Source organism: Notolabrus celidotus, chromosome 24 (assembly GCF_009762535.1).
Source record: "Notolabrus celidotus isolate fNotCel1 chromosome 24, fNotCel1.pri, whole genome shotgun sequence".
In the NCBI taxonomy this organism is placed as follows: Eukaryota; Metazoa; Chordata; class Actinopteri; order Labriformes; family Labridae; genus Notolabrus; species Notolabrus celidotus.
The window spans coordinates 4,214,301-4,237,310 of NC_048295.1; the positions used below are offsets into that span (position 1 = coordinate 4,214,301).

The 23,010-nt window shown below is 44.6% G+C and overlaps 1 protein-coding gene across 22 annotated transcripts in view; it reads right to left on the bottom strand.

Annotated features, from left to right (window-relative positions):
- The window catches only part of mbnl2 (muscleblind-like splicing regulator 2), a 68,476-nt gene that overhangs the window by 20,576 nt on the left and 24,890 nt on the right, over positions 1 to 23,010 (bottom strand). The window lies entirely within an intron of this gene.

The window sequence follows — 23,010 nt, forward strand, 5'->3', positions numbered from 1 at the left end:
TTCCCTACCAAACTGGGAAACAAAGGCTTTTACTTTGAAGACAGACTTCTAAATCTACATCCTTAGTCCAGGCTCAAAGTCTTTGATGCACCTGAGCTGATCTTAACAGAAATGAGGTATAGAGAGAGCAATTTATTCAACGTACCAGGCTGTAAACATGGTTCTGTTTGAAAAGGGACATTTGAATACAAACTCCAATAGACCCCGTCTTCTTTTCTTTATAGTCGTCCTGTTGCACCCAGACTTGAAAAGGTAGTCACCTTCCAGAGTTTACTCCAACTAACTAAACTCTGCAGCTGTTTGACGGACAGGTCATCCAGCATTCTCCGAGGAAATGCAAATGCGCAGTATGCCAGGCCGGGCTTACAAAGACCCTGAGGATGAAGGCAATTACACCGTCAACCCAGGGGCTAATGGCAAACACAATAATCCAATATGGATCCTCAGAGCAGCGCTTGTTGTGAGGAGGAGTGGGTGGAGGTCAGGAGGGAGTGACGGAGCGACGGAGTGGAGGGCAGAGAAGAGGATTGAGGAGGAAGGAAAGTGAAGGTGAGGAGAGGAGAGGAGGAAAAGATGTGGGCAGAGAGGAGTTGTGTGAATTAGCACAGAGGGGGAGATAAGAGGAGGATATGACATGGCTGCCATGACACGGCACGTCTGGGTGGATGTGGAGCTAAATTAGAATCGGTCTGGTGAGAGGAGGTCCGGCACCCTTTGACATGTGACAGGAAACAGATGCAACACAATCTGCAGAATCATTCCTCTGATTTCCTCTCAGTAGAAAACATGACGGCACGAGGTAACATCCACATAGTGATGAGTAACTAAGACTTAGTTTAATTACTGCAGAGCTAACTCCATCATCTAGAGCTGTTTGTGACTCAGAGTTTTGTACCTGTAGGATGCAGCTCCTGTTGGAGGTTTCTGCCTGTTAAAGGAAGTTTGTTCTTGTCACTGTAACTTTCTAAATGCTGCAAAGTGCTCTGCTCATGGTGAATTAAGATGAGATCTGAGATCTTGATGTTGGGTCTGTTAATAATAGAACATAGAGTACGGTCTAGACCTGGTGTGTTTGGAAAGAGTCTTCAGATAACATTTGTTGGGATTTGGAAATGCTGCCTCAATAAGGCTATAAAATCTGGAGGAGTCAACTCCATCACTGTGTGATCTCAAAGTTGCCCTGATTTGATTATTCTCCTGGAAAGTCACAACAGGTGGAATTATTCTCATGAATGACACCCACGTTCATTAGACATGAAGCTGCTGGTGCACCAGGATGTGAGGAACCAACGCTCATGTGCAAGAAATCAATAGAATACATTATTCTTTTACTAATCTTAGTGAGGCGCAGAAGTGGAACACATCCCATGGGCTGGGATGCAAATTAATAAAAGCGCACTATGGATTATTTCTGTCGCTCATCATGTGACACTCGACCAGTTCAAAAGCCACACAGGGGTTTGTTGTTGTGATGTTTGAGCAGCACAGGTAACGGTAGAGTAAATAAGCAATAAGCTTTGCTTTTCTTCCTGACTGATATTAAAGACCCTGCAGAGCATCAAAAAGCTCCCGGCGTTACTACAATCACTGATTTTAAAGATGCCACAAAGGATATTACTTCTTTATAATTTCTGTCTTTGTATTAATAACGTCAGGAAGCAGAGCGGGCGTTCACACACACACACACACCCTGAGAAGCTTTGTTATGATGAGAGTCACGCGCCGGGCAGGACTGACCTCCACACCATGGTGCATCATCTTTCACATGCACAAAATCACACCTGCCCACACATATGCATACTAAATTACACCATCGCAAACAAGCATCGCCCACACACACCTGCACAGGCGCTGCTGCACACAAACACACACAGCTGTGTTAAGACAGATCCACACCAGAGGAGTAACATTAGCGCTGAACCAAAAACCTCAGAGGTGTCAGGACTAATTGAAGCCGTGCAGTATGCACCGACACTGGAGAAGGTGTGTGTGTTGTGTATCTGCAGAGAGAATGCGTAGGCAGGTGTAGCAGTGCCTGTGTGTGTGGGCGGGTGTGACTCTGTGTGTGTGTGTGTGTGAGAGAGGGTGCTGGTGCTGAGCTCTGGACCGGATCCCAAAACTGAGCTTGCAGGGAAGCGCAGCATCGCACCTGCACCCTGCAGAGATCACAGACACACACACACACCACCACAGACCCTCACCGCTCACTTTGTCAGCTTCGTGGGCTTACAGCAGAGCCATTACCTCCACTTCTGCTCCGTATCCAGCTCATCTCCAGCCTGTGAGTGACACATGCTTTCTGCAGCAGCTCATCATTATTCCTGATTTAAAGTGACGAGCTAAATGCTGCTAACACTCTGTGGGAGAGTGTTTCGTAATGCACAGGCGCTGTCGCACTAAGTGCAGGCCTTGGGTAAAAAAACCCAACTCCTTTCATCCCGTCAAACTTTCTTTGAAAAAGCTTTGTCTCCTGGTGTATTCAGATCTATCACTGCGCCGTGCATAAATCAGTTTGATTTGTCTTCACTCGTCCTTTTTGTCTGGTTTGGAGGTTAAAGCAGGAAATAAATTAAGAAGCGTCTGTTCGGTCTGGAGAGGTAACACTGTCTGGAAACAGTGCAAGGGTTCAGTGCAGCATTCAGTTATACAAACATTTATTATTGCAGTAAATTTACTCCCCTTGAAAAGCCGTAAACATCGTGTTTGCACCCAACCAGATGAGCTCATCCATCTCTGCTGGGGCCTGAACGCACCTCAGGACGCAGAGGTTATTACTCCATGTAAAGAAATATATACACTCTTCTTCTTCCTGTCTCAGTTTACAGATTTACAGTCGTATAAGGAACTCCAGAAGAGACCGTCTAACAGCATCATCTCTCTCTTCGTTTACTGCCTGGTGCTTTAAAAGAAAGAAATCGTTGTCAGATTACGGCTGATGCGAGCCAGGATGCTCTTAGGGCGATCGCGTCCCTCCTGCTTTTGCTCTCCGAAACAAGACCATACCAAGAGTCTTTGACTTTCATGGCTGCTTGTTAGGATTCAGTGCTATCATTGGTGTGTATATTAGAGTATGAATAATACTGCTGGAAGTCCAAGAGCTTTGTGGATTTGCTAATAAATATAAAAAGGGTTAAAGGATATAAACGCACTGATATCCTTTGGAATTGTTAAAAACTAGATGTATTAAGACTGCAGCTGCGAGCTCGGGAAGTCTAGCTCTTTATTTCAAGCTCACACTGTCCTTGAAAAAGCATCCAGATCCCCGCCTATGTGTTATGATGCATTCACTGACCTCAGGGAGGTGTTCATTTATTGTGACTGAACAGTTTAGAAGCTCTAACCCGCTTCACTTCTCTGTGATTAGCTCAATGTAATGGTGGAAACCTGACGTGTGTTGTTGCTGGAGTTATTCTGACTTTAATGAAACACAGTGAGGCCAAAAATCGCACGCTGCAATTACAGCACATTTTTCAGTGTGCGATTCATCTTAATGATCACCGACGGAGGGTTCAGGCTGCAGTTTTCCACAATTGAGGATTCAGAGCACATAAGATGAGGTAATGTTATCCGAAGGCGGCACTGCATCACATATAAAAAAAAAAAAAAGAGAACGGTCTGTGCAGCGAGGTGGTCCGCCGACGCCACGATGACACGGCTGAAAAAAGCAGCATGCGTGTCTGATGACAATGCCATCATCTGGCTGCAGACCTGTGTATATCTGAGAGGGTGGCAGACACATGCAAACACACAAACACCCACACAGAGACACACTCATACACACACTGTGCCTTCTGTCTAAGCCACCCACTCGCAGGAGAGCAGGAGAGAGCAGAAATCCATTCAGTGCCTTCGAGCTCTATGAAAAGGAGCTTTCAAACGACCACTTCTGTGATTCACGCGCCAGCCGCCGGTGTGTAGCCATAGCTACACGGGGAAATTATACCTTTCGGCGGGGTCGCTCGCATGGCAACCTCTCATTGTAGGCTGCAGCGTTGCCCCTGCGTGTATGAATTGCTATGATCCATGCTTTGGGGTACGCTAATAGCTGCTTTGATGCTGATTGGATAATTATCGGCTTGCGTTGCAGTGAAAGGCGCAGAATGACGGAGAGATCAAAGATAAATTATCGGGTGTTTTCACTTGAAACAGATCCTCCGTCCAAGACTCATCACTGTTGGCATGCTCCTCAAACTCCAGCTCGGCCTCATTCATTATTTTCAAGTTTCTATACAGCAGTGATGTAAAAACAGTGATTCATAGAGCTCGTCCAGGGGGAAGGGATACATGCAGCTAATTTCATAAACAGATTAGGATTACACTAACTTCACCCAATGAGGCTTCTTTAATTCTATTAAGTTCTTATAATTAGGGCTCATTAATTACTGCTGGAAATCTACTGTTTCTTTTTCTGCATGATGCTATCTTTTTCTTTTACATTTTCCTCGACTTCTGCATCCCAACTCTTTTGTATCTTCACCACATGCGTCAAGGATAAAACTTTTGTCCTTATACAACCGAGACAACATGTGCATTACTTCCTGTTTGCTCCTGGTGTATTAAGACAACAAGACTAAGACTATGTTTGTTGTTTATTTATTAAAAATGACATAAATTCATAAATTGGTACCAATGAAACGTCAGGATTATGGTTATTATATGGTTGGAAAATCTTCGCTTTTAGGGCAGTCCTGCATGTCATCCCCTCACCTCCACACCCCACGTTTCCTGTCTCTCTTCAGCTTATCCAATAGAGGCATGCTGTTTGTTGACGGGTTGATATTCTTGCTGATTTAACTCAACAAAATGTTGTTTTTCTGTCTTCTCTGTGCCAAAATGTTGATCAAAACTAACATAAAATTTGAAAATTAAGAATTAAAAGCCTGTCACAAATAGAAGCCTGTTTCAAATAAAGGCATGGTGAGTTTACAAATTGAAACAAATACAGCCTGGGCTGTTAATTCAATGTTATTAACAGAGGTTATAATGCAATAAATCTCAGATTAAAGAGTTAACTTATTATTGGGACCAGATCGGCTGGATCTGTACTTTTATTCCTCAAAGCCGTCTGTCACATCCAAATCAGAGATGAGTTTATTTGCAATCTGTGCTCAAAGAAACGAGGCAGCACCAGAGAAGAATGGGGATCTTTTTCTGCCCAGAATTCTCGGACAGATTGATTAAGAAACCATAATAATGAATCCTTAATAAAAGTCTTTGTGATAGCACCTCCAGACTGTTAATTTGTGTTTTTATGCTTGGCAACAAAAAGTCAAAGAATTCATTTTTCTTGGCGTTGCGCTGATCGGGATCCAAAATCAGACACGAGCACAAAATGTTCAGTTTGCAAACCTCCAGTAAAGAGAGAGAAAACAATGGAAACTTTAAATACTGTAAAAACAAAGACATGGGAACACAAAATACCCAGACACACTGAGAGAGCGCGCCCAAACATAAACACGGTGCTGAAAGAGTGGGACTGGAGGCAGAGATAAGCAGAGGGGGAACATTTATCCTCGACCATATACACTTCAAACCGCCTCCCTGTGATTCTTTAACTAGCCTCTAATAATGTTTTCAAAGTCCGGATGTCTTCCCACCACTGGCACATGACATTTTCAGAATGAATATGTTTAATAGTGTTATCCAGGCGCAGAGGGACGAGGGGTTTTTCAGGTGAGACAGGGATCCTGTGAGAGCCTGATTCAGAGCTGATACAGTGGGGATGTTATCCTTCACTGGGCCCTACTTCATCACATTCTATATCTTGTTCTTATGGGTAAATATACCAAACAAATGTATGTCTTTACTTAAACTGAAAGCAGCTTTCACATTGCCCACTGGCAAAAAAAACAATCTTAACTTGCAGAAAATATGAGTTGCTGTTCTACCCCTTTCCCCAGTCACTTAGTATTAAAGTGTTTTTTAGTGACTTTGTTGTTTTAAAGGGTAGGATTGGATAGAGCTTCAAAATAGTGGTAGACCAGATACTCCTGTAGCTTTCAAAGTAAAATGCCTGTTTTTGTAAATAAATCTGGTGCTTTGAGGAAAGCACATTAGGGGCTTTTTTCCAGTTCAATCTTTAAAAAAATTGCACGTTTCACCACCACATTCTGAAGCAATCTCTTGGACCAATTTTAAAAATTTGCCAAGGAGTAATCTAGACCAACAAATACTGTAAAAACATGGACCCAGATCTCCGCTGTCAGACTTTAGAAGTCTTATAAGAGAGAATTTAAAGCACTGTTACTGCAGAACCTTTCATAAATACTTCTGCACAGTGAGACGGTGAAGACATTGGAACAAGAGCCATTAAGAGAGCCTCTTTTAGAAGTGGCTCTTAGCCTGAGCAGCATAATTAGCCACGCAGAATATAACACATTTACAGGGAACACTGGCACAAATGGCCCATGTGTAACTGGCATCCTCTGCCTGGGATTTGACACTGGCATCTTCAGCAGTGGCACAAATCCTTCCCCCGACCCCCACCTCCTCCATCAGGCCGTCTGAATGGTCAGAGCGATGACTGTTGTGTGTCTGTGGGTGGCACAGACACAGAGGGCCAGTCTTCCACCCCCTCGGCAGAATAGCGCTTCAGTTGTGGGCCCCTCCGTTCACCACTGTAACATTTGCATTTTGCCCTCAATGGGCGCTCTATCCTCGAGGCTGCTGGAGACAGAGAGCTGCTGCCTATAGACTGCAGCCGACAGAGGAGCTGTAAACGTCTTCGTGGAGGCTACTGCAAACCCTCTTACACTGCACCCCTGTGGCTACATTCACCACTAATAGAGAGTTCAGTGCCTCAGTGCCTGAAACAAGACGTTGCTTTCCGTTTCCCACATCAACACTTCAAACTGAGAAACAATATTGATGAATCTTGGGAATCTTGGATGTATGTGCACGCGTATCTGCACTAAGCCCGGAGAAGCTGTGCAGGCTTTACATTTCTGGGTCCTCGTGAAGTCTCTTTGATGCAAGCACAGCGCTCAGAGACGTGATCAATGAGACAGTGAATGGCAGTATTGGCAATCAAGAGAATACAATCAGGGGGGGAGATCGTGGCTCAGGAGTTGAGGGGTCAGCACGAGGCGGATTGTGTCGTGACAGCGATGTCACGGAGGTCAGAAAAAATGATGATTCCCGATCCGTGCAAAGAGGACAAAACTGCAAATTTAAAAACAAAACTATAATGTTGTTTCATTCTATTAAAAGTTTCTTTAACTCTGGCATTGCACCAAACTTTAACGCCTACCCAGGACTTCCACCAGATCCGTGTCCGGTCCATCTCCAATCCGCTGCGGTCAGGCAAGTGAAATACGATCTGGTGATAACACAGAGTGTTTTATTCTTTATTAACCGGATGTTTTCATTTTGTTTTGGTGCCTGACTTCCTGTCCCGCTCCATCTGCTCTGTTGAGATTCATGCGTCGTGCTTTGACTTCGGCAAAAATAGAAGTCTTGTGTATCTGATCCGGAGGACTCAGACCTGCCGGATCAGAGACGCAGCCGTAACGCAACGGAGCGGATGCAGTGGAAGTTAACACATTGGCTAGAATAGAAACCCATCAGATACAGTGCTGTGATGGATCGGAGACGACAAAATGATATTAAAACCAAGGAAAATTAGTTGGTTCGACAGGTTTCGTCATCCGATCAGATGTCACAAAGTCTGCAAGCTAGCAAGAAGCAGACTCCCTCACTTAAGCAACTCATCAGGTCTTGTTAAGGAGGAATCTGCCAGCACAGTATATTTTACTCTGCAGAGAAACTGTTACAAAGTCCCCCCCCCCCTCCCCTTTATCCGATTGTCCTTCTCAGCGGGAAAAGAGGAGGGCCGCAGTGAAGAACTGACACTAATTTTTCTGACATGAAGCCTGTGATATGTGTAATCCCCTTAGAGCATAGCTGAAGAACCTGTTGTATCTCCGCTGACCAGCTAAGGCGGAGGGGTTGGCTTTTTCTCCACTCTCCCTCTTCTCTTTCCTCCCATCTGTGTCTCGTCCTCGCTGTTTGCTGGATTTTTACATCCTGACTGTGATGCTTTGTCATTTTGAATTGTGGAGAAATACGCAAAGCTCATGCTCATCCTTTGGCGGGTGTTTTGTTTACAGATTTTGTGGCTATAAATAAACAAATAAAATCATTTCTTGGCTCGTGAAGCGCTACTGGAACTGATCCGGGAATGATTGGTTCCAGGAAATTATGCTTCTCCTCCTCATTTTCAAGACGAGACACAAAAGTTAGTTTTCCTCTACTCATCCCCGATCTTTCTTTATTAACTCTTTTTGCACTGAGCAGGAGAGCACTCACAGCTGGTTCTGGGTCACCCTGAAACCGTTCACGAGGAACCCTCTCCTGTGAAAGCCCCGAGCTATGAGACACCCAGAGCACCGACACCATGGTGGTCACAATGCTGCAGAGGGAAGCAGTGATCCCATCACTGGGTAGAGTGTGGAGGCTCTGGATGCACATGGACAGGGCTTCCCTTCATCCTGGCACGGAGACCGCTTCCTCTGACTGATCCTGTTTGGTTTTTTGGGCTCTAATGGATCCGTTTGGACTAATGGAGACACTGAAAATCCATTATGAAATGAAAGCTTAAGGCTTTTTTTGGCTGGTGATGGAGAACATTAATCAGTTGTTAACAGTGAGTAAGAACAAGTGATTTAGATGGGGCTCCTGCACCTTTAAGAAACAAATATAAGACTTTTAAAGGCTTTAATTTACAGCACAAGATTTCTGGTGCCCAATCAGGTCCCTATAACTCTGCACAGTGAAATAAGAGGTGGTACAACTTTACCGCTGAACTACGTGCATTTCGACCGGTGGAACCAGGGGCTAAATTTAGTTCAGGGGTAGTTAATCTCCCCCAAGTACTTTTCAAAGGTCCCAGGACTTTCGGGGGGCAGGGCCTGCATTGTTGAACGTGTCTGATTGGTAGATTAACCGCAGTGTTTTTATTCTGCACGCTGTCCACAATACAATGTGGGCACAGGAATCTTTTAGTTCACTCTGAGGACTAAAGACCCCGGAACTCTTGGTGGAAATGCACCTTTTGGAGGCATGTCTGAGTGAAAATGTGTTTCTAAGGCCCTTAATCCGAATCAAACTCTCTGAAACTTCCTAAAGATCCTTAGAAAACCTTTTGAAATATGAAAATGGAGCATACCCGAGCTCCAAAGCTGTAATTATGTTGTGATCAGGTATATTTGTCCCGGCTATTACACCGCCGAATAATTAGCGCTAATGTGAGTGAATGCAAACAAGCCGAGTCCCTTGCTGCAAAGGACAGAGACCAGGTAATTTAGAAACAATGGTCCACTTTCTTTTTCTCCCCGTCCAGCACACACATACCCGCCGCGTAAGTCTGTTGTCTCAGCAGTAATTAAGTGCCTTTGTTTCACCAGCTGTAATCCCGCAGATGGAGGAGTGGCACTGCTGCTGACACGCCTGAGATTATCCGAGGAGGAGAGCTCAGAAGAGATACACATGCACACACGAGGGGAGGGAGGGAGGGGAGCGGTCCAACAGTAAACACTCCCACCTCTTCATGAGATGTAATAATAACGCCTGACTCTCCGGATCATCATGTGTCTGCACCCACGTCTCTGAAGTAACTTGTGGCGTTGGTCTGGTTTTAACTGGTGCTGTTTTATCAGTCATCTGTCTCTCCTCTGGCCCACAGTGTTTATTTTTAAATAGTGAGGGTTGTGCATCAGCTGAAGAATCACATGCTGGTGTCTCTGTGCAGCACCGACTCTGCAGAGAGTGATCTGGTAGCTTGGTTCAAATTCTAACATAAGTCGATATTCAGATTTGGTGCTATCTGTGAAAAGAGACTATTGGATTCTGAGGCGAAGCAGTGGTCGGCCGAGGAGACAAGCTGCCATTGTCCGCCATCGTTGTTGTTGTGAGGGAAAGTTTGACGTCACGTAAATCTAACGTCATGACGTGCCTCTTCCACGGGCTTGAGCGGGCGGAAATACAAAGTTCAAGTTGGTCGAAAAGATGTGCTAGTGTGAAGTAAAGAGGCGGGCCTTTAGCCTTTTCGCTGACAGCTACAACCCCAACATGAGCTTTAGCGCCTGAACTACACGCAGATATTTGACTTTAACCCCCTGAAGTCTGGCCTTGTGCTGCTGCTCTGGAAAATAGAGTGAGTACACCTTTAAGAGCTGTGTTATGTACATGGAGGTTATGAAACACTTTATTATTTGTCAAGGCAGCTGAAGGGCTCAACAAAAGGAGCAATATGAGAGGAGAGGAAATAAAGGCACAAGCACTTTGAAAGCACCGACCGCAAATTAAGATTATCAGCGAGGTGATGGACTGCAGTGTGAGGCACCTGCAGAGTCCAGGCTCCCTGCTGCTAATCCCGCAGGAGGCTTGAGTTAATCTGATCATCTGTGACCTGCTGAGACATGAAACCCACCCTCCAGATCTCCTCTAATCTGCACACAAACACACATGCATAAACGCAGGCATGTAGCTGACAGGTACACACATAAACACCTACAGTGTATGTGAGTGAGGCCGCCGTCTGGCTTTCCCACACACGCACCGGTCTACGAATACACACCCTGCAGAAAGGATCAGACACGACAATGGCACCTCTCAGTCTGTTGATAGGTGAGTCACGGCGAAAAGACCGGGGCTTTAGCCCGCTTTCTACGAGCTGTCACATCCCCACGCTGGGAAGATGGATCTCTTCAGCTTTGCATTAAAGTGACAGCCGTCCTACAGACGAGTGAAGCTCCATTTCATAGAAATAGGTTACATGTTGATGCCCCAGTTTGAGGAGAAGTGTGCCACGCTCTCCAGAGGAAACAGCAGAGAGCCACTAGGCCTGATTTTAACTCCCTAATTTCGCTTTTGTTAACAGATACCTCGATCAAAGCCGCCTCTACTCTACGCCGCTCTAAAAATAACACCTCACGTGCTAACGAAGAAAATTTAACAAACAATGAGAGAAAATAAAGAAGCCTGCGTCTTCTTTCCTCTCTGACACTATCGACCGCGTGTCAGAGCGTGTTGAGGAGTTGTGTAAATCCATAAAACAGATAAAGGCGGATAATGAGATGGAAGGGAGAGAACAGATCTATTCATCAAAGCCTCTTTCTAACACACTCAGCAGATAGGGGCAGGAACGTTGTGTGGCTGCTTACTCTCCAGTTTGGAGATTAAAGTGCTGGATGCTGACAAAAAAAAAAGTTGTGAGGTATGGGGCTTGTGATTCGAAGTACAGAGGAACCGAAGGGCTCTGATACTCCAGTGAGAACGTAGAAGCGTGCGAGTACTCCAGAAATCTTATCGGGGAGTAATGCCTCACAGATATTTATGTCCCTGGATGGTGAGACGAATCACTCTGACTGTTTCTGACTAACTTCATCGCTGATAAACCATTGACTAATAGTTCCCCCGAATTGACGTCAATGCATCATTTGCATAATAAGCTATTTTCAAGAGTGTTGTTTGCTCACAGAGAACAAAAAGATGCATGTTAAGATAGACTTTCAAATGGTGGACTTGGGACTCTCTAATCCTGTTTTTTAAAATGATATTACTGCAACATTCACTGCAAGTTTCTGTAGTGTGTACGAATAAAGGAAAGAGCTAAAAATTAGCATTGTAACATGGGCGTTAATGGGGATTCCTTGGCTTTTGATACTTGAGGAACTGCAGCTATACTCTACACACTGGGATCCTATCTCACCTGTCCCTTTAAAGTTACTAACCATGGATCTTTCTGGAGTCCCTGAGTTCCCTTGTCTCGTAGGTTCCTCTGCTGCGGATGTTCCAGAGACCTCACCACTATCATCTCTCTCTCTCTCTGCATCTCCCTCTATCCCTCTCTCCAACACGGTCTCAGCAGATGTGTCTAACATGAGTCTGGTCCTGCTGGAGGTTTCTGCCTGTTAAAGGAAGTTTGTCCTTGCCACTGTAACTTGCTAAATGCTGCAAAGTGCTCTGCTCATGATGGATTAAGATGAGATCAGACTTTGGGTCTTTGCTGATGCTCTCCCTGCCTTGGCTTTTCATGCATGCACATGAAAGAGAGGGAAGTTGGGGCGACTGTGGCATAGCGGTCTGAGCCACATTTTGAACGCAGGAGGATGCAGATGAATCTCAATACTATTGGTGCCATTATTTTAGCTACAAGTTACAGTCAGTGTCGCTCCCACACACGACACAGAGCTTAATAAGATCAAAACTCTGCATTGGGGAGAAAAGTTTGGACAGCTTTATGAGCTCATGACTGACAGGGACCCTAAAAAAATATTTGAGCATTTGCGGTTGTGAAGTGGTGAGGCCCCAAAGTTCCTGCGCAATTACCGTGAGTCCAAACACTGTCTTATAACGGTAGCCAAATTCAATATTGACTTATCAAGGAGGTTAAAACTTCAAGGAGCATGTAGTTAAAGTGCTGGCTGTACGACTACTTACAAAGCTGGTGATAAACGAGTACACCAGCTGCATCAGCAGAGTTAGATAATCTACCAGCACGGCTATGTCAGCTCACCAGCTGAGCCAGCAACACACCGGTACACAGGGTATAAACAAGCATAGTTAAAATCTTCTAAGCAGGTTTTTCCTCTAAATGCAATCCCCAAACTGTTTTCGTTTAGGCTCTTTTTTGGCTTCATGTTGCTTCATCTGAAACCAAAGGGGAATACGTCGCAGCATCGCCTGGATCGTCGTGTTGTTTGTTGGTTGTGGTGATGAGGCCTCAGAGGATGCTCTTACCCCTGGGCTCAGAGGACTCCAAACCCACGGGGAGATGATGAAAACCGTCTTCACAAGGGTAACCGTGTAAGAGAGGGCTGAATGAGAGCTGATGTTTGGTTTAAGTAATACGTGCTCTTCAGTAAAAAGAGTATGGATCAATACACCGGAGTACAGTGACTCAACAGCCTTTGAGCTGCTCGGTGAGTTTTATCTGAAAATTGTTGGATGCAGGTAAACATATTGATCGCACTATCCACCCATGTCATCACCCTGCTCTTATTCCAGGCAGAAATAGAGCCAGTGAGCATCTGAGTGGGATTACTTTTTAAAAGGTAACATCTGTTTATTTATCAACCATGAAAAGAAAGAAGATAACCGCCTGTTCTGTGTGTTCCTGAGCCGTGCAGTCGTTAAACGTGACGCTCCCTCTACCGTGCTTGTTTTAATGGTTTGCAATTGAAAATACAGTGCCAATCTGCACCCCAACTGGTGCCACTTCTCTCCCCCTCTCCTCCCCCCTCCTTCATTCCCTCACCCTACATGAGTTCAGCCTTCTCTGTGACGGTGCGCGCTGCCAATTAGTGTCCTCCACCTGTCGCCGCAGGTCACTGGTGCAGGCATCTGCTGGGTGTGAAATTGGTCGTCTCACTTTCGTCCATGAACTTTGCAAGCCCCCCCTCCCTCGCCGGCCCAACACACACACACACACACACACACACGTACGCAAAGGCAAAGGTATGCTGCTGTGACCTGAAGATGACCTTTACGGTATGGCCACCCTGCATGCTCCCACAGAGAGGAGAGGGTGTGATACAAGTGATACCCCGGCTCTGAATGGGTGTTAAACTGATCCCGACAAGAATAGTACACGTTACGATGCATGTCTGAGGGTTCCACGGGATATTTAAAGCTAATACTCTATATAACAATGTCACTACTTTTAAAATTGGATGGATGACGCGCATTTTAAGACGATCTATTTGAGTTTCGCCTACTTTCGAGCCACTTTGTTCCAGACAATCACTGTGTCTCTCCATCTTTCATCCCCCTGTCTCTGTGGGTTGTGAGCGACGGCTGGACTCAATTATTAGGGTGCTTTACAGATAAGTCGTGCCATCCAGTGTTGTTGACAAATAGAGGCATAAAAAAATGTTAAGACCCTTATTATAAGAGGATACTACTTTTGTTAGGGGTACTTGGGGTCAAATATTAGGGTCAATACGGCAATTGGTTCAAATTTGCAGGTGTTTTTGATAAGAAGATGAAAATAAAACTTCCATCAAACTAATTAAAGAATATTCATTAACGTTATCATGCACTGTAAACTAAATCCAGCGCAGACCATCATCATCCAGCTTTCGTTAGCTATAAGAGAAGTTTTGTCTGTCTCCCCACTATCATCTCTCTCTCTCTTCATCTCCCTCTATCCCTCTCTCCAACACGGTCTCAGCAGATGTGTGTCTAACATGAGTCTGGTCCTGCTGGAGGTTTCTGCCTGTTAAAGGAAGTTTGTCCTTGCCACTGTAACTTGCTAAATGCTGCAAAGTGCTCTGCTCATGGTGGATTAAGATGAGATCAAACTGAGTCCTGTCTGTAAGATGGGACTGGATCTTATCCTGTCTTGATGTTGGGTCTTTGTTAATAATAGAACAGAGTAGGTCTAGACTAGGTCTAGACCTGCTCTGTTGTGATTTGGGGCAATCATCCAAAGATAATTTGCCTTTAATGAATAACAGTGTCATCTGTGTAAAAGCGAAGCTAACAATCGGCTCTTATTCAACTTCTGCAAGACAAAATATGTGACAGCCTAGTTTTAAGCTAATTTAAAGAACTGTTTTAAGTATTTTATGTTCTGTACCTGAAGTTTTTACATCTCAAACATGTACGTCAGCACTAATTTATTTGTGGAAGGCTCGTATTTAACAGTAATTTCAGCTGACAAAATGAAAAATAACAAACAAAACATGTTGTGAGGATTTCTTCAGCGCTCATCAGAACAAAAGACGCATCAATAAAGTGTCACTAAGGAACCAGAACCATCTGAATCAACGAGGGTGTATTGGTATGAAAACACTGACAACAATGCCCGCTCCCTCTTTAACCAGACGGCTGTAAGTCTTCTATTCACTAACAGAAAAGTCATCCAGACGAGCTCCATCAAATTACACCATTGGAAGCCTCTGCGCTGTCGCTTATTAAGCCTGATGTTTCTGAGAGGAGTTAGATTGCTGTTGAATAAATTGTCCGCTGTAACCTCTTTGCATCGACTGCTGCAGCAGGATTGTTTCTGATTTATCCGACCACAAAGAGGCTCGCCTTCACCATCTCATCGCTCTGATTCAACGTAATGAAGTAAATGATTGCAAATTAGAAAGTAAGCTTGCAGAGAGAGTTTTAAGGGGTAGAGGTAAGATGGCAGACAGCATAGGGAGCCCTTCAAGCGAAATTATAGCAGACTCCACTGAGCCGTGCAGTCCATCACTCACTGCCACTCATCAGGTCTGAATAGTAAATGAGTCAGAACAAGAACCCTTCGAGGAGAGGGACTGGGTTCACACAGGGCACACTCCTTTGTTGCTTTTACATGCTTTTTACAGAGTAAGCCGTGCTAATCACTCTCAGGGACGATTTATTCCTCACTTTATTAACACAGAGCGGCTTTGATGCAGGACTTGAAATGTCAAGGAACACGATTAACTCCAACAGATCATGCTTTTACTTTTTTTATGCTTTAGACGGAAGAAAAAAACAGAAAAGTTCTCCATGAAAATCTGATTTTACATCACAAATGCAGCCCTTCACCTGCAACTCTAAACCAGGGGGTCCTAAAGTGTGTCTCGCAACCCCTGAGGGGCCGCAATCATTTCCTGCAGGTCTTCCCCCTCTCTCTACTCCCCACATCTCCTGTCTCTCTTCAGCTGCCTTTCTTTTTGCCAAATGACTCCTAAGTTTAGGGTTAGTGAACAGTTAATTATCAAAAGCATCAGTAGCAGTAGGTTAATTCATAACGGCAAAGGAAACACAGCCACATGCTCATATAAGTAGGCTGATTCTCAGCAGACCAGTTTAATGAAGCCATCACCTTGAGGGACAGTGGAGTCTTTGGCATCAATATTTTGAGGGTCGTGGGCTGAAAAGTCTGGGAACACCTGCTCTAAACCCCCGGACGAAGCTACGGTCACAGATAAAGACACCAACCCAGTTACATGAAGCTGCCACACCTCGTCCCTGTGCTGGGATACACTCGTCATGAGCACAATGTAAACGTCACTTGCACATCCTGACTATCATGTCGACATATTGAATAATATGTTTGCTGTTGGAGTTTGAGGGTTTTCCTTGACAGCTCACACAGATTCTACATTTTTACTGCATTTTTTATGACTGTGTTTCTGCTCATGAATAAATCACTGCGTATATCTTGCAAGAGTTGTTGTATTTTTAATGTATATATGGCAAAAAAGAGACATAACAATGTCACCTTATTCCCTCCCCAGCATACCAACACAAAGGCTTACACATGTCGACGCTGACATGTCCTCACATGGGATTGGGATGTCATGCCTGACCTGCTTCACAACACCCTGTTTGACACAGACCGACAGTCGTTCTAAAAAAGCAGAGGGAACCATTCTGGTGCAGGGCCCCTAAAGATTGCATTTCTGTTACCTCATTAGATGGAGCCAATTAAGAAGATCTCTGTCTCATTATAAAGTCAGACCCCAGGGAGACAGCTGGGCCTGTCTGTCTTGCTGTTTGTAGCTCCCTAGGTGTGTGTTTATGTGTGTGTGTGAGCTGAGGGTGCCTGAGTGGGAATTGTGTCACATTTAAGGCTTGTGTCTTTGTACGTTTGTCCGTTTAATAATCAGAGGAGAATAAAAAGCAGCCTGAGGGAGCAGTCAACACGTTTTCTGAGCAACGATTAATTTCTGTGTTTAATACGAGCCACAGCAAACACCATATGCTTCAGTCTGAGGAGCATACTGCGGCGAGCTGCAGGTTTCTCCTGCTCTTCCAGGAAAATAAACACTCCAGTTATTGATTTTTAGAGCATGTTATACAATTTTTAAAGAAAACATGAGCAAAAAGTGCTTCTCTCAGTGTAGGAATTTGATGAGGACAACCTGAGAGTGCCTCTGATGAGCCTTGATGAAAGTACATATCAATAATTAATGAGAGCAATACTAAAGGTCAAGCTCACAGTGAGCCTCCTGCCTCACTCGCCATAGATCTGCCTTCAGCTTTGCTGCAGAGGTGCTCACAGAAGCATCAACTACTGCAGCAGTCAGGGAGTTTGAGTCCAGCTGGCTTTGGAAATCACAAAATGTGAGGATGGCATTGATTCTGCACCGCTGATTTAAGTTCTCGGGTTTTCTTCTTCTCACAGAGAGAGAGAAAAGAAACATTGCAGAGAATCTAGTACTTTATCAGCAGCACTGTGGGCAGCACGGAGAGGAAGAGAGAGAGGGATGGAAAAGGAGGATGACTCAGAGGTAGTGGGTGGATTGAGACCAGGTGAGACACTGTGTACAGCAGATGGGCAGATTTTCAGTGTCTCCATCATGTTGCAGGCGGCTCATCGGGTGACAACACCTACTATTCAAGCTGACATGGACGACACCAGCACGGTGCGTTTTCTCTTTGTATGGAGACGAGGTGGTTTCAAAACTAGAAGTCCAGTCATGATATAACTAATGTTGTGTGATTGCAAAACAAAGGAGAGCGAGAAGATTGCCTACATATCTAAAGCAGGAGAGACAGGACTGCTTAAAGCCCTAATAGTCTAGAAAATGCATCCATTTGTCATCTACATGTACTGAAGTCCAAATACTGTAACCCTTGGACTAAAGCAGAATAATCTATAAATACCTTTGTTACCAGGCTTGATTCTGATTGGTCAAAACTCCATAACAACAGTGATTCATTCTCAACAGCAAAAGCAACATCAGGGACAACCTGATCACACACGTCAGATTAATTTAATCCACATATAGGATTCTAACTCATCCCCCTCTGCCTGTTGACACTGTGGTAAAAACGTTAGAATAGAATAGAATGGAATGGAACACATCATAGCAGAATAGAGTGCAAAAAATAAAACAAAGATAACTATTTGTGGTTATAAATATTTACAAAATTCACCAAAACTACCTGTTACTAGACGACTTAAAGAGTCTTAACACCAGCTATGTTTCCACTGAGCACTTCACTCTACCTAGAGAGAGTACATAAACAACAAAAACACCTGAATCAAAAAGACTACTCATCTTGAGATGTTGTAAACGTGTGTTTAAGCTTTTTATTTGTAAAAGATTGACACCTTTAGGTGTGCCTAAACGTGTGCCAATGAACTATGCAGAATAGTAGTCATTAAGGAAGACAAACTGAATCAAATACTGAGATTTAATTTGTCCAGAAGGAAATAAATGCACAGGTAGCCACATATTCTGCCAACACTAATAGTGAAATAAATAAGCTGTGATTTCACACACTCTCAGTGGAGCAGGGGATTAAAGTAGCTCTGCATTTTACACATTTCATATATATTTTAAGAGCGCCTGAGGTTGGCCTTGTCCATTTCTACTGACGGAGCGGTGTGGAGACGGTGAAATCTTGGGGATCACAGCAGACCTCGCTCACCCCACCCTCACCACACTGACAGATATGGGTCAGAGCAGTGGCCCAATTAAAATGCCAAGAACTTTGATCAACTTCTCTGATTAAAAGTAGAGTAGAGCAGTGATGGCTGGTTAGGATACATATGAAGTGTCAAAGTGAAAGGATTATTAGTCACTACAGGGGATTCAACACTTTTCAACAAGTTTGAAGTGAATCTAAGACTAATCACGCGTCCCACTGATAGTTAAGAGTGATTAAGATGCTTTTATCTATGTCACATGAATGCTGCTGAGGTTTTTCTAACATTATAAGAGACTCATTCTTCCTGTAAGGCCAGCTTCCTCCCTGAACCTGTGTCATGAGACTTTAAACAGCGTGCTGATCCGACTCCCCCTCCCTCTTATCTCTCCTATCTTTGGAGCTTTCTCAGATCAGCAGGACTGAGGCTGTGGGTTATAGGGGGTGAAATCACATGGATCAAATGAAATTTGGCATGGTTTGTACTGAGAAGACAGCGGGTGTGTGTGTATGTGCCTGCGTACAAGGAGGCCTGGTAGCAGAGGGGGTCTCCGAGGGGCTCATCAAAGCATGCCGCGTCCACTGCAGCCCCCACGTTAAGCTCAAGTCAGTGCCTCATTGTGTCTGTGTGAATGACCCCCGGGGGAACACCGACTCCTGCTGCGCTGCGTGCATTCCCCTCCACATGTTTGCTCTGCCCGGGGTGTGGCCCAGTTCGGGAGGATTACGCTGAGGAATGCAGCCGAGCCCATCTTTTAAAACAAGAGAGGGGAGCAGGGGGCACGGGCACGAAGTTCATGTTCACCGGAGCTTCCTAAAGATCTGAAAACATGCAAATGCAATGAGCCTGAGGAGGGGGAGTTATAGTAACGGCAGTCCACGCCTGGCTCATGTCTGGACTGGTAGTTATGAAGTAACACATTAACTTAAAGTGGCTTAAAACAATCTCTGATTCAAATGTTGCTCTGCCTGTCAGAACCCGTCTCTTCTGTTTTTACTGGGTTTAATCACTCCTGTCATCATCAAATCTGTTCACGTGGAGTTTTAGCATCGCTCCTGCACATCTCATGTGACTGTAATGGCTGCAAACAAGTGGTCATAGCATTTCCTCTATCGCAGAAAAATTAGATCATGATAATTATCATTATGAATGATCGCCCAGCCCTACATAAAACGATTACTTCAGCATTTAAAGCCTTTCTCATGATCTACTTCAGCAATTCCCAAACTTTTTCTACCTTTTAGTAATCAAAACCCCAAAATCTGACTAAACAAACAAGGTCCAGGTATAAAAACACTTGAATTACCTTTAAAATATTCGTAACAATGTTCCCTTCTTTCTTTATTTACCTTCCTAAGCCATCCCACGCCCTCCATAAAACACCTTTTTAAGCAGAGTCCGGATTAAGATGTTCTTACCAAGTGAGAGAAACCAGGGCAGCTGGGCCCCAGGGGAGGCCGCGGCGAGCCTGTGACACAAATTAGAAAACACTCGGCACACCTGAAAGTAGCTTCTATTGTTTCTCCTGCTTCACCACTTTCTGTTTTTGAAAACCGCAACTTGATGAAACGTGATAGCGCGAGGAAGCAGGAGAGTGTCCCCCCGCACCTTTAAGAGCGCTGATGCTCAGCCGGGTGTGGAGGTCACCTGGTAGGAATCTGCACGAGACTCTAAGCATGACATCAGTCATGGTGGAAGCTGTATGTTTGGAAAGAACACACTCTGACATGTGTATATACAATCTGTTAAATAAGGTTTCTGCTTCACTACATGTGCTGTGTCTTATTTGTGCTCTGACAAGCAGTCAAAGACACAAAATGAACCTCTTGACATGAGCAGTCTCTCGCTGCAGAGGAGAGGAATAAAACCCCGTCAGCACTCCAGAGACAAACACGCATCAACAAAAGGCCACTGTCGGAGCCAACGTGACATCATCACATGACCGCTGTGATTGCATTTGCTCCATTAACGTAGGTATTCTCGCTCCGTTTCCAACAGCTCCCCCCCCCTCCTCCGCTCTGCCACGGTTTCCATGGCCACAGTGCAACAAGTATCAAGGAGCTTAAAGGAAATGGCTTCAACCAGGATGAATCATTTGTGACGCCGCAGGAGACGCAGCGCTGCCTTTATTGATTATTTATCAGCGACTGGAGTGAATGATGGTAAAGTTGTAAGGAGGAGTGTTCAATCGGTCTCAATGGAAGCAATTTCTGCTTTCCCTCCAGACGGATTGATTTTACTTTGCTGCAAAATGTGGAGCACCGGCTGTATTAATGGGGAAATATCAGCTGGGGACACGCAGAAAATGCAAGCATGGATCACAGCTTGCTCTTGTTTCGCGTCTGATTGGGGGAGTGACAGTTGGAACGACATGCTGGTATGAGCGGCAGCCAGTTTTGGAACAACATGCCAGTATGGGTGGATTGGGAGGCGAGCTGTGAGCATCCTCACTCACACCTGATGTTCACAAAGAGCTTGTTTTGTAAAATTAAACAACTAACATGTCTTTCCAGCTTAAAACTTTGTTAATATCTCCAAACACGATTGATTTAACCTACTCTAGGCTGAAAAAGAAGATGTTCCCTTCCTTAAGGTCACCACTGTCAATGTTCTACCCCATCTCTCACTGGAAAAGAATGATACCTGATACCACTCATGTATCTTCCTGCCAGACAAGGTGAGTTATATCCTGCCTTCCCACCAAATGTGAATAAAGTTTCCGTCGGACAGAGACGAAGCAGTGTCCTATTTTGAGAGATGACAAATGTAGCATAGAGAGTCGATTTCTAAAGCCCACAGTGTAGCGCGGGAGGACAAAAAAATAATCCCCCAGACATTACAGTAAAGAAATGCTGAGAGCAGCGTAGTGGAGTCAGGATGCTGCATGGTTTGTGTTTGAGAGAGCGGGAGCAAACCAAGCATCGTTCACATGCAGAGCACAATGCTTACAGAAAATGCAAAAGTGGGTCTTTTGGACTTATGGAAGTGGACGCTGTGGGTGCTCCAGAAACACTCGCTTTCAAATGTGCTTCAAGCCACTTTAAACAATCAGGGGAGACTTCACTAAGGATGGATCACAGCTGCTAAAAGAGCATCTATTGGTCGAGTTCACAATGCATATCGCCCCAATGATGCTCAGGTGCAGTGTGGTGAATTCTGCTCTTGTTTAGTATCTTACTTTGAAGATGAACTGTCAGCATCACTACTCTTGCCTGCACAGAGCTGCACTGTGCACTCTAATCCTCATTGAGGTCAAATCTGTCTGGATGTTTAGACATATCTGATTGGATCATTTTGACATTATTGTTGTCGCATAATGACGAAAAGTGATGGTCTAAGTCTTGTTTTGTGACTTTCCGACTTTGGTTTCATCCAATAAGTGGTATGAGGTCAACCTGGATTGGACGCAAACCTCATCCCCCGCCTCCTACTTTCATGCAAATGAACACACCTCGCATTACTCTTTCTATTTTGAACAGCTGGTGCATCAAGTACGGCAACCACAGACTCTATTTTACATCATGCAGGCCGACACTACAGCCTGCAGTCAAGGAGTAAAGCTAATACTTCAGCTATTCAAACAAATGCCCAGTATATTATTTAAAACAACAACATAGTAGTGTGAACATAGCCTAAAACATGAGGCACAGTGACAGCAACCTCTCTGGTTTGTCTCACTGCATTGTTTTTACAGCTAATAACAACTTTCAAAATCTGTGCTGCAGAAGATGAAAGCAGGGAGTCGCTGTTTGAAGAGACACCGACAATTTACATCACTATTCAAGAGTATGTTTTTAAATGTTGAGCAACTCAAACACCCGGTAAAAAAACAAGAGAAGTGAAATCTGACCGTGCAGATTGTGTAAGGATTTCCAAATGTGTCTGTAGTGCGAAGAAGAAAATCTTTTAGTCTGACAATGAGACGTCAAATCTGATGTTTGGCTTCTGCAGAGTTTGACGTGAAGGAGCTATTGTCACCCCAGAAGAGTTTCTACCTTCACAGTCAGAAACAAAAACAACCGTAACACTCAGATTCTCCACAGAGCTGGCATGCCCGCCTGACAAGTGCAACAACAGACTTACACCTCCTACTCCACTCCCCTCCCGAGCCGTACCTCTCACATGTTTATGAAAAGGACCCTTCTGATCACGGGCCAGGTGACGCCTGGCAGCACACAACCCTGGCAGTGATAACCCTATCAGATGAGAAGACCCGGCAAGACGATACGGGCGTAATGGGGTGGAAATCAGCCTGCCATGGAGCGAAACACATTTCCTAATACAAAATAAAGCGTTCATTCTCTCAGCTGTCACGAGGAGAGTCTTTGGGAGAGAGGGGGCGAGATGGAGTCAAAAGTACAGAGAATCCTGTATTCTCAATGTGTGGTGAGAAGACACCGGAGAGAGAGAGAAAGTGCAGCAAAACGGGGCAGAAAAACACAAATCTTTTACTTCAATTAAAAATCAATTAAATGGAATTCATTCATTTAGCCGACTGAAGAGTTTCTCCTTTAGATGCCGAGTGTTTCATCTCGTGTCTCTGTTCATCCTAAAATTGATGATTGTCCCACCCTGCTAATTTATCCCCACGGGGACGAGGAAGTATGATCAAGACTTTTTTTTAGGCATGCCTTCATCCTCCTGGTGCT